The sequence below is a fragment of the Paramormyrops kingsleyae genome, chromosome 25 (assembly GCF_048594095.1).
Source record: "Paramormyrops kingsleyae isolate MSU_618 chromosome 25, PKINGS_0.4, whole genome shotgun sequence".
Classification (NCBI taxonomy): domain Eukaryota; kingdom Metazoa; phylum Chordata; class Actinopteri; order Osteoglossiformes; family Mormyridae; genus Paramormyrops; species Paramormyrops kingsleyae.
This window is the reverse complement of record NC_132821.1, coordinates 9,935,190-9,944,198: the sequence shown is the minus strand read 5'-3', so window position 1 is coordinate 9,944,198 and position 9,009 is coordinate 9,935,190. Positions and strand designations below refer to the sequence as shown.

The 9,009-nt window shown below is 37.1% G+C and overlaps 1 long non-coding RNA gene across 1 annotated transcript; it reads left to right on the top strand.

Annotated features, from left to right (window-relative positions):
* The first annotated feature begins 7,740 nt into the window (after nt 1–7,740).
* Nucleotides 7,741–9,009, top strand: LOC140583019 (uncharacterized). The gene is made up of 3 exons (XR_011985806.1): nt 7,741–7,881; nt 8,007–8,099; nt 8,192–9,009. It is a non-coding gene; the product is annotated as an uncharacterized lncRNA (long non-coding RNA).

Below are 9,009 nucleotides of genomic sequence, written 5' to 3'. Positions count from 1 at the left end.
TGCTAGTGTAGTACCCTCACCACCTGATGAGGGGAGATGTAAATAGTTAAGAAAACGCAAGACACGGAGCTGCTGCTTCACGATCAGAGTCTCTGTATTTCTCGTTGTGCATGAACATTAAAAGCATGGCAACACATTTTATTCAGTTTTTTTCCCATTTCAGCATAGCCAGAACATGAGTTGCATGAACATATTATAGCTGCATGAAATACATTTTTAACAGGCATGTGTATAGTACCTTCCCTTAGAATGTCCTTTCAAACATATGAACTGTATAGCTGCTCCAACAGTTAATGCACCTTTTAACACATTTAACATATGTTTTTAGAGATTTCAGAAGACTTATTATAATAATATTTATAACAATAACATTCTTTACATTTGTTCAGTGTACTCAAATATTGTAAACACAACTTAATGGACCGTGGCAATCGATTTTATGTAAAAGTTCTAACTCATTAACTCTTCAGAATGCCGTCTGCATTTTTATTTAAAATACAGAAAGGTATGTGAACTCTATTTAATTAACTTCTTTAACTTTTAGAACACACATTTGTAACTGATATACTGTGTCTGTCACAACATAAATATATCGGTATTTCACCCAAATACATTACATTGTAGTTACCAAGTATAAGAACACGCTGTCTCCATCATTAGCATGGAACGTGTAAGTAGCACACACGGTACTCGAAACTAACGGTTAAACATCCAAAAACAATGACACTTTCACTCTTTAAAGAATAATATTTGCATCTCTCGTAACTTTAACAGATTACGAATACATTCTTATTACATTTACTTCGATTTCATACCTGATGAGGGGAGATGTAAATAGTTAAGAAAACGCAAGACACGGAGCTGCTGCTTCACGATCAGAGTCTCTGTATTTCTGAGCAGCGCCCCCCCCTCCCCAAACAGGTGACCAGCTCCCAAGGGGAAACCAATCGAGTAATCAGTGTATCACCCCAGGCTGAGCAGGGAATATTAGTCGTCACAGATAACACTATACTTTGCATTTTTTTGTTAAAGAAAAACACATTTCACTTGTCCCAAGTTCAATGTTTCTCTGATATAATTTACTAACATTTTTTTTATATTTCCCACATTATTTATTTATTTATGGAACCACCACACTAGTAGTTTTGGTTTCTGCACGACTTCTAACAGTCTTAGTAGTAATGCCGAATGAGTTAATGTGGTCCCTTGGGACGTCTTAAATCCTCTCGTTTTCCACACAGCGGCATGATGATGCACTGCTGAGAAAACGTACTGACTATCTGTGTAAATTGTAATTTCTTTTCCTTCATATATTTCACAAGCTCTGATAACAGCGTACAATTCTGCCGCTTGTGCTGAACAGGTAGGTGGCAGTGCTTTTGCTTCTATCACCTCTTGTCTAGTCACCACTGCATACCCTACTCTGTTCTTCCCATACTGATCTTTAGAGGCGGATCCATCTACAAATAAAATCGTAGTTTCCGCTATGGGCGTCTGTGAGATGTCAGCTCGTGGTTTTGTTTGCTCTTCTATTTTAGTTCCGCATGAGTGTGCTTCCCCTTCTATTTCAGAAGGTAGAAGGGTGCTAGGATTTAGCGGTCCGCATCTCTCTAAGGTTACATTAGGTTGTGAGAGCAGTAGTGAAACTAAGGTTAAATGTCTTGTGTGAGTCAAGAAGGGTAGTGGCGTCTGGAGCAATATCAGTGACACGGCATGTGGCACTTTCAGGGTCAAAGGGTGACATAGCACCAGTTCTGCAGATATTTTCACTGCTTCAGCGGCCGCTGCACATGCCTGCAGACAGCCTGGGAATCCAGCTGCTACTGCGTCTAATTTTTTAGAATAGAACGCCAGTGGTCCGTGCTTTGCTCCAAAAGGTTGTGTGAGTACACTCAAAAAAATGATTTTTCAGTTCTGTTCACTTTACCTTAACAATTCATGTTGAATTAATGCCATTGTGGCTATTTTTCATTTCAACATGATTGTGTCATGTTAAACTGACTTAAAACTCTCACTCGTTGGTTTAACATAAAGTTTTCATTTTAAAAGTACATGTTTCAATCACTTAGCTCAGTCAAACTGTTATGACTGAATAAAAAAAAAATATTATAACTTACATAATATTTATTCTTTATTTTAAATATTTTTTGTTTATTAATTTATAGCTTGAATATAATTATAGAAGTGCAATTAAATGGTTATTGTTGTTTTTAAGTTTGTTATTTGCCTTAAATTGCTGTTATTTGAAAGACAATGCATTATATCCATTTAAAGGGTATTTGGTTTGTGTCAAATGAAGCACACATTAGCCTATTGGCATGTCTAGTGACAAAATAAAGCTAATGTGGAGTTTAATAATCAACATTTATTGTGCACATTTAGTGCAAAGCAACATAAATGAAAATTGTATTTTAAAAAAATTAAGGCCTTTACTGTTGTTCATATTTATTTTGTCTAACGTCTAGTTTCTAAGTTTTGAAAAATAAAGCACATAAAATGATTCTTACTTACTAATGTAAAAACTTTTATTTTGAAAGAATAAACTAGAAGAGAATTACAGAACTTATGCAACGTATTCAACATATTAAACACTTAACAAGGATCTGGTAAAATAATAAAAAAAAAAAAATGATACAATTCATTAAGAACATTGGACTTAAAAATACAATATTGACATCACAATATACACCTAGTCTGAAATCACTTCACACTCCAGCACAGGAGGTAGCGGTATGCACCTAAAAAGTTGGTATGCGACCCGCCAGTAAATCCATAGAAGAAGAAAAAGAAGAAGAAACTAGATAAACAATCAGACTGATACAAGTAATGTTTTATAAAAGTCAATCGCACATATAAAATGTGTGTTTTTATAAAGTCAGTCAGACTGATTGTCAAAACAGCCTGAAAATAAACGACATTCTCAACCTAAAGGAAGCGGAAATTTGCTGTGATGTAATTTGCATATCCTGGCGGCAACAATCATAAAATGCCTTACGGCTGCGCATGTCTGAAATAGATCTCCGCGCCATTAACTGCTTAAAACAAACAGGTACGTGTTCATCCATTTCCATCACTGTTATTACAAACAATATTATCAAACTGTTTTATGATGTCGGTTGATACTGATGTGTTATTATGACAAAATGCACGATTGTTAGCCTAAATGAGATAAATGAGATGAGTTAGCCATAAACTAATAAACCGCAAACGAACAGGTAACTTGTATGTCCATCCATTTCCATCATTGTGATTTCATGTCTGTTGATCCAACTGCTTTTATGATAGAATAGCCATTAGGGCTGGGAGATGCATTGAATATTAGAGATAATATCACAGTAATTTTAAGGACATTGTAGAATTTTGGAATATCGCGAATTTAGTATAATTTAAGTTCAAGCATGCTTAACTAAAACATTGTTCCAAGTGTCCAGTATTGCCCCTTTTTATATTCATTTATATATTTTATACATTTGCATTTTACTCTATTAATAGCTGTTCTAAAATGGTTCTTTTTTTTTTCTTTTCTTTTCATGGGTGATACAAGAAAATCCAAATTTTTGTATTTAAAAGAAAATGCAAACATATTGCAAAATATAGAAATTTGACAATATCGAGATATCATAATTTTGTATATGGCCCGGCTGTAATAGCTTATATTTGTAGATAGAAATGATTATTGTTACTATGGTTTCAAACCATGAACTACAATAATCAACTAATACTTTTTTTAATTCTTTTTTTCTAGATTGTCTGACCGCTTTTCTTTGGCTTAACACTGAAAGACCCATTTAGATATGTGGAAGTGTAAGACCTGTGAGTTTTCAGCATCTTCTAGATCAGAGTTGTTGAAACATTACAAGTTAAAGCATAAACACTTTGGCCGAAGCCACTCATTCCCATGCATGCATTCAAGTTGTCCTTGTTCTTTTAAGACATGGAATGCTTTATTGGTCCATCTTAGTAGAGTCCATACAAATCAAGATCCTGCACAATCAGAACTGACTACATTCAGCTGTCATTTGTGTTCAAACAATGGACTTTGTTGTGAAAAGGATTATTTTGTTCACATGGGTACACATTTGAAGAAAAACCAAGTGGTTACTTGCATGTTTTCTGGTTGTGATTTTCAGACAAATGTTTACGGTACCTTTAGGTCCCACAAAAACAGAAAACACACTCCCCATTCATTGAGTGACTTTAAGTTTGGTGTAGTGTCTACATCTAGGACACATGTGTCTGACAGCGACATTCACGAAAGTGTGCAGGTTGATGAAGTTGCTTCTGATAATGTACGTTTTGAAAGCAGTGCAGAAGTTCAGGACCTACCTGGTGTTATTGTTGAAAATTTTGCAGCAATGTTATTGAAATTGGAACACTTCTTTCATGTTCCAGGCATAGCAGTTAATGAGTTTTTAGAAGAGCTGCACTTTTTGTTGAGTACCTCATCCCAAACTGTTACGTGTGACAGGCTTAAAGATCTGTTTCAGGAGCACAGTCTTGCCTGTGATGACGCAATTATTGAAGACATTGCTAAAGCTGTGTGTGAGTCTCATCCACTGCACACAGCAATAGAACAGCATGGTTCACTAAGCACAGTGTATCGGCGCAAGGAGTTTTATAAAAGTCACTTCTGTGTTGTTGAACCTGTTGAGTACATCCTTGATTCACAACAGGGAAAAACTTTTCAGTATGTTCCCATTTTAAAATTCCTGCAACAGCTGTTAGCCAAGGAGGATGTGATTGAAACAATACTGGCAAACCACAGATATGAGCGTAATGAAGCTGTTTATTCATCATATCAGGATGGAAGTATCTTTAGGGAAAATGCATTCCTGTCAGGAGATGATTTAAGACTTTTGTTAAGGTTGTATGTTGACGATTTCGAAGTGTGTAACCCTCTTGGTACCTCTCGAAGAGCACACAAGCTCTGTGCAGTGTATTGGACTCTAAGCAATTTGCCTACAAGTTCTCATGCAGCAATGTCGTCCATTTACTTGGCTGTGTTGTGTAAAAGTAATGACGTGAAAGAATACGGCTTCAAAAAAATCCTTGAGCCTCTTCTTGAGGACTTGGCACATTTAGAAGAAGTTGGCATTTTTATTCCTTCAGTTGGTCATTTTGTGAAGGGTACTGTTCATGTTGTGATTGCAGACAACCTTGGGGCCCATAGCGTAGCTGGTTATGTTGAGAGTTTTTCTTCTGAATATTACTGCAGATTCTGCACTGGAAAGAGCTCGGAAATTCAGACTAATGAGGTTCGGTCAGGTAGGTTTAGCCTTAGAAAGAGAGAGAGCTATGATGCTCACCTGAAATCTGCACAGCAGACTGGCAGCTGTTGTTTTGGTGTTAAAAAAGAATGTGTATTCTCCACACGCCTTGCTCATTTTCATGTTCTCTCTGGCTATCCCCCAGATGTCATGCATGATGTTTTTGAAGGAGTTGTACCATTTGAGCTTAAACATTGTTTATCAATGCTTTTATCAAAGAAGTACTTCACATTTGAATTTCTCAATGAACGTATTGTCCATTTTCCCTATAAATGGACAGATAAGACAAACAGACCTCATGCAATCCCTCGCTCAATGTTCAGCCAGAATACTATTGGAGGCAATGCTCACGAGAACTGGAACCTGATAAGGTTGCTTCCATTGCTTGTAGGACACATGGTGCCAGAAGATGAACCTGCATGGCTGGTGCTTATGGATCTCAAAGATATTGTTGAGCTTGTGGTATCACCAGTTCACACTGATGAATCAATTGCATACCTTGATGGCAAAATTTCTGAACACCGACAGAGGTTTCAGGAAGTTTTTCCAGGTGTGAAGTTAATTCCAAAACAGCACTTCTTGGAACACTACCCTGCACTTATCAAGTCATATGGTCCACTTGTGCATCTGTGGACTATGCGCTTCGAAGCCAAACACAGCTTTTTCAAGCAAGTTGCTCGGCTTACAAATTGTTTCAAAAATATCCCCCTTACACTTGCAGCTAAGCACCAGCTAATGATTTCTCACAGTTTGAAATCGTACCATCTTGAAAAATCTGCACTAGATGTATCAACGGTGTCAACAGTGCCTCTGACTGTTTTGAGAACAGAAATAACACAGGTCGTCCAAGACAAGTACCCAGACACTGAATTCGTCCAGATCACCACAAGTGTCACCAGTAAAGGCCTCAGTTACAGAAATGGGATGATTGTTGTTTGTCACTCTGTAGATGGGCTCCCTGAATTTGCAGAAATTATTCAGATTTGTATAGTGCAGAAGGGACTGAGTTTTGTACTGAAAGGTCTGTGTGGTTGGTATAGGGACCATTTTAGGGCCTTTGAACTGACCTCTTCTCCATCACGGGAGATTTTCTTTCTTGAACTAAGTGAATTAGCTGATGGCTATCCATTGGCTGACTACAAGGTTGGAGGTCTTCGTTTGGTGTCACTGAAAAGACAAATTCATTTATAACAGGTGCCATTTAAATATTTCTTGTTTAACTGTATGAATGAATCTTATGTACCTATAGTGCAAACAATAGTTTTTTTTTTTCTCTCTCACATCAACAGGATTGTAAAAATGACCTCCACCATCATCCTCCGTGTAATTCTGGGAGAGAACAATGCCCAGAAAGTGACACTTCAGAATGGTGTACCTTGTTCTTTGGCAGAATTGAAGAATGAGATACAGACACAGTGTAATTTGATGGGAGAAACCAGACTTCAAATCATGGACCCTGATTTCAATGAATTTGTGAACCTGACTTCCACAACTGATGTTCAGAACAAAAGCACCCTTAAGGTCATCAAACTCTTTGACTCTTTAGCAGTATCTCCATCTCCCTCATCATGTGACACAGACATTCTGTCTTCAAGATCATCCTCTGAAGTATCACCACCTTCATCCCTTGACCCCCAAGAGTTGACTTCGAATACAAGGTGTTCTTGGCCAACATGTTTTGTTGTGCCCCGTTTCTCCTATGATGCAGAAATTAAGCTGGAGCAAGGCAATTCTGAATACCAAAAAACTGGCTTTCTACTGAATCCAGACCCAAAGCTGAAATCAGACATTTTGGATGGACTTGCTGAAGAAATAGTAAAATTCAAAGTGTACCTCTCTGATGCTGAATTTGATGAAGTGGCTGAAGCCCTTATAAAACGGCATCCTTGCCTGAAGGAACAGGGATCCTTAACAGGCTGCAGTGGCTGGAAAAGAAGCCTTAAATATAAAATGTCAAATTACAGAACCAAGCTGCGAAATCTTGGTTGTAGTGAAGTGACCGTTAATTCCATGAAGCACAAACCTATGGGTGTAAGCAATCCAGCTTTTGGTGTCAAGAAGCCACGCAAAGCTGAAGTTAACTTTTGTCCCTCATTTCTTCCTGGTGAAACTCCTGACAGCATGGAGCAAATCAGAGTCTCCCTAATTTCTGAGGTTAAGAAGAAGAACAACGAGCAAACTGTGAGAAGATTAATGGACCTTTCATTTGCATTGAGAAGACAAGAGGTTGTCAAAGAATCTCCACTTATTGCTGACTTTAAGAGCAGATGGCCGGCTTTGTTCCAAGAAAACGAGGTAATTCTCCCTGTCTTTATGTGAGATTTTACATAAAATTAAAATGCCAATAAGTCAAAATAAAATAATTTCACCATATAAGCAAGTTATAACACATAGGCTAGCTAGCTTTTTTGGGCATACATCATTAACGTTGTGGTGTTTTTCTATTTTTGTGTTTTAGGTTTGTGCTGAATTTGCACGGATAACAACTGTCGCCTTAATTTCAAAATTCTTCTCAAAGCTGGATGAACACACTCCAAGTCTTCTGAGGATCTTTGCCAAGAGAGGTGGAGCTCAGGGACAAAGGATAAGGAAACTTCTTGTGCCACTTACACAGGTATGATAACTTTGAAAATTGTTTTTCTAGATAAATTAATCTTTGTTTCTCACTTATGACTTGTGTGAATTGAAGATGTATTTGTTGATTGGTACATGTTGCTAATTTTTCTTTATTTTCCCTAGTGTGACTGCATTAATGTTAAGAGGGAGTGTGTCCTCAAAGCCCTGTTTGTCTACCTAAATGAGGATCCTGACAATCTCATCAAGGAGTACATGGTATTATTGCCTAAATATTTTGACAATATTTTTTGTGTATAACAATACATTTTATAGTACATTATTATTAATGTACTTTGTTCTGTTTATAGGATGCAGATTTTTCCAGTGCTGAAGCTGCAATCAAAGAAATGGTGATAGGTGTTTTTGTCATCAGATATGAAGGTTGTGAAGTTGGTGATGAACCTGCGGATGTTGGAGTAGTTCTTGAAGGAGTTACAGCACTAGAAGGGCTTGGTAATGTAGCAAATGGTGTTGCATTGCTGATTGGGCTTATATATGCCCTAAATCTAAGTTATCCGAAAGAGCTTCGATACACCTTTGAACTACTGCAAAAAGTGTTCCTGGAGCTTGATGGACATAAACTCTCCACCAAAGTTCAAGCGCTCAAGACCAAGCTTTTTACACCTCATTAAAGGACTGATGAACAGACTGACCTTTACCATGGAACTATGTTTTTGTGTCAAATAGTCAAAACATGTTCATACTTCATGTTCACACATTGTTTTTTATTGTCTTTTTTTTTTTGGTACATCAGGGTATATGTGAAGAGGAATAGTTTCCTAAAAATTACATTTGTCCTTAACTCACCCAATTAAGTCAGAAGCTCAAGGCAAACCATCAAGGGTTTCAATGACTCATGGGTTAGTTAATGGTGACTATATTTTAATTTTTTTGTTAAACTTGTCCTTTTAAACGCCTTTTCTTTTTTAAATGATAGTTTTAATAGCTTCTGACTGTTCTTGAAGGAAAGACGTTTGAATGTTTTAAATAGTTTTCAAAGATGTTCCACATAGCACACATTGTGTTTGCTTATAACTTTACAAAAGTTATCCAGGCACATTTTGGAATTGGAATAGATTTACAGACTGCTTGACGGACACACAGTTTGGTAAAGTTTTGCATTTGA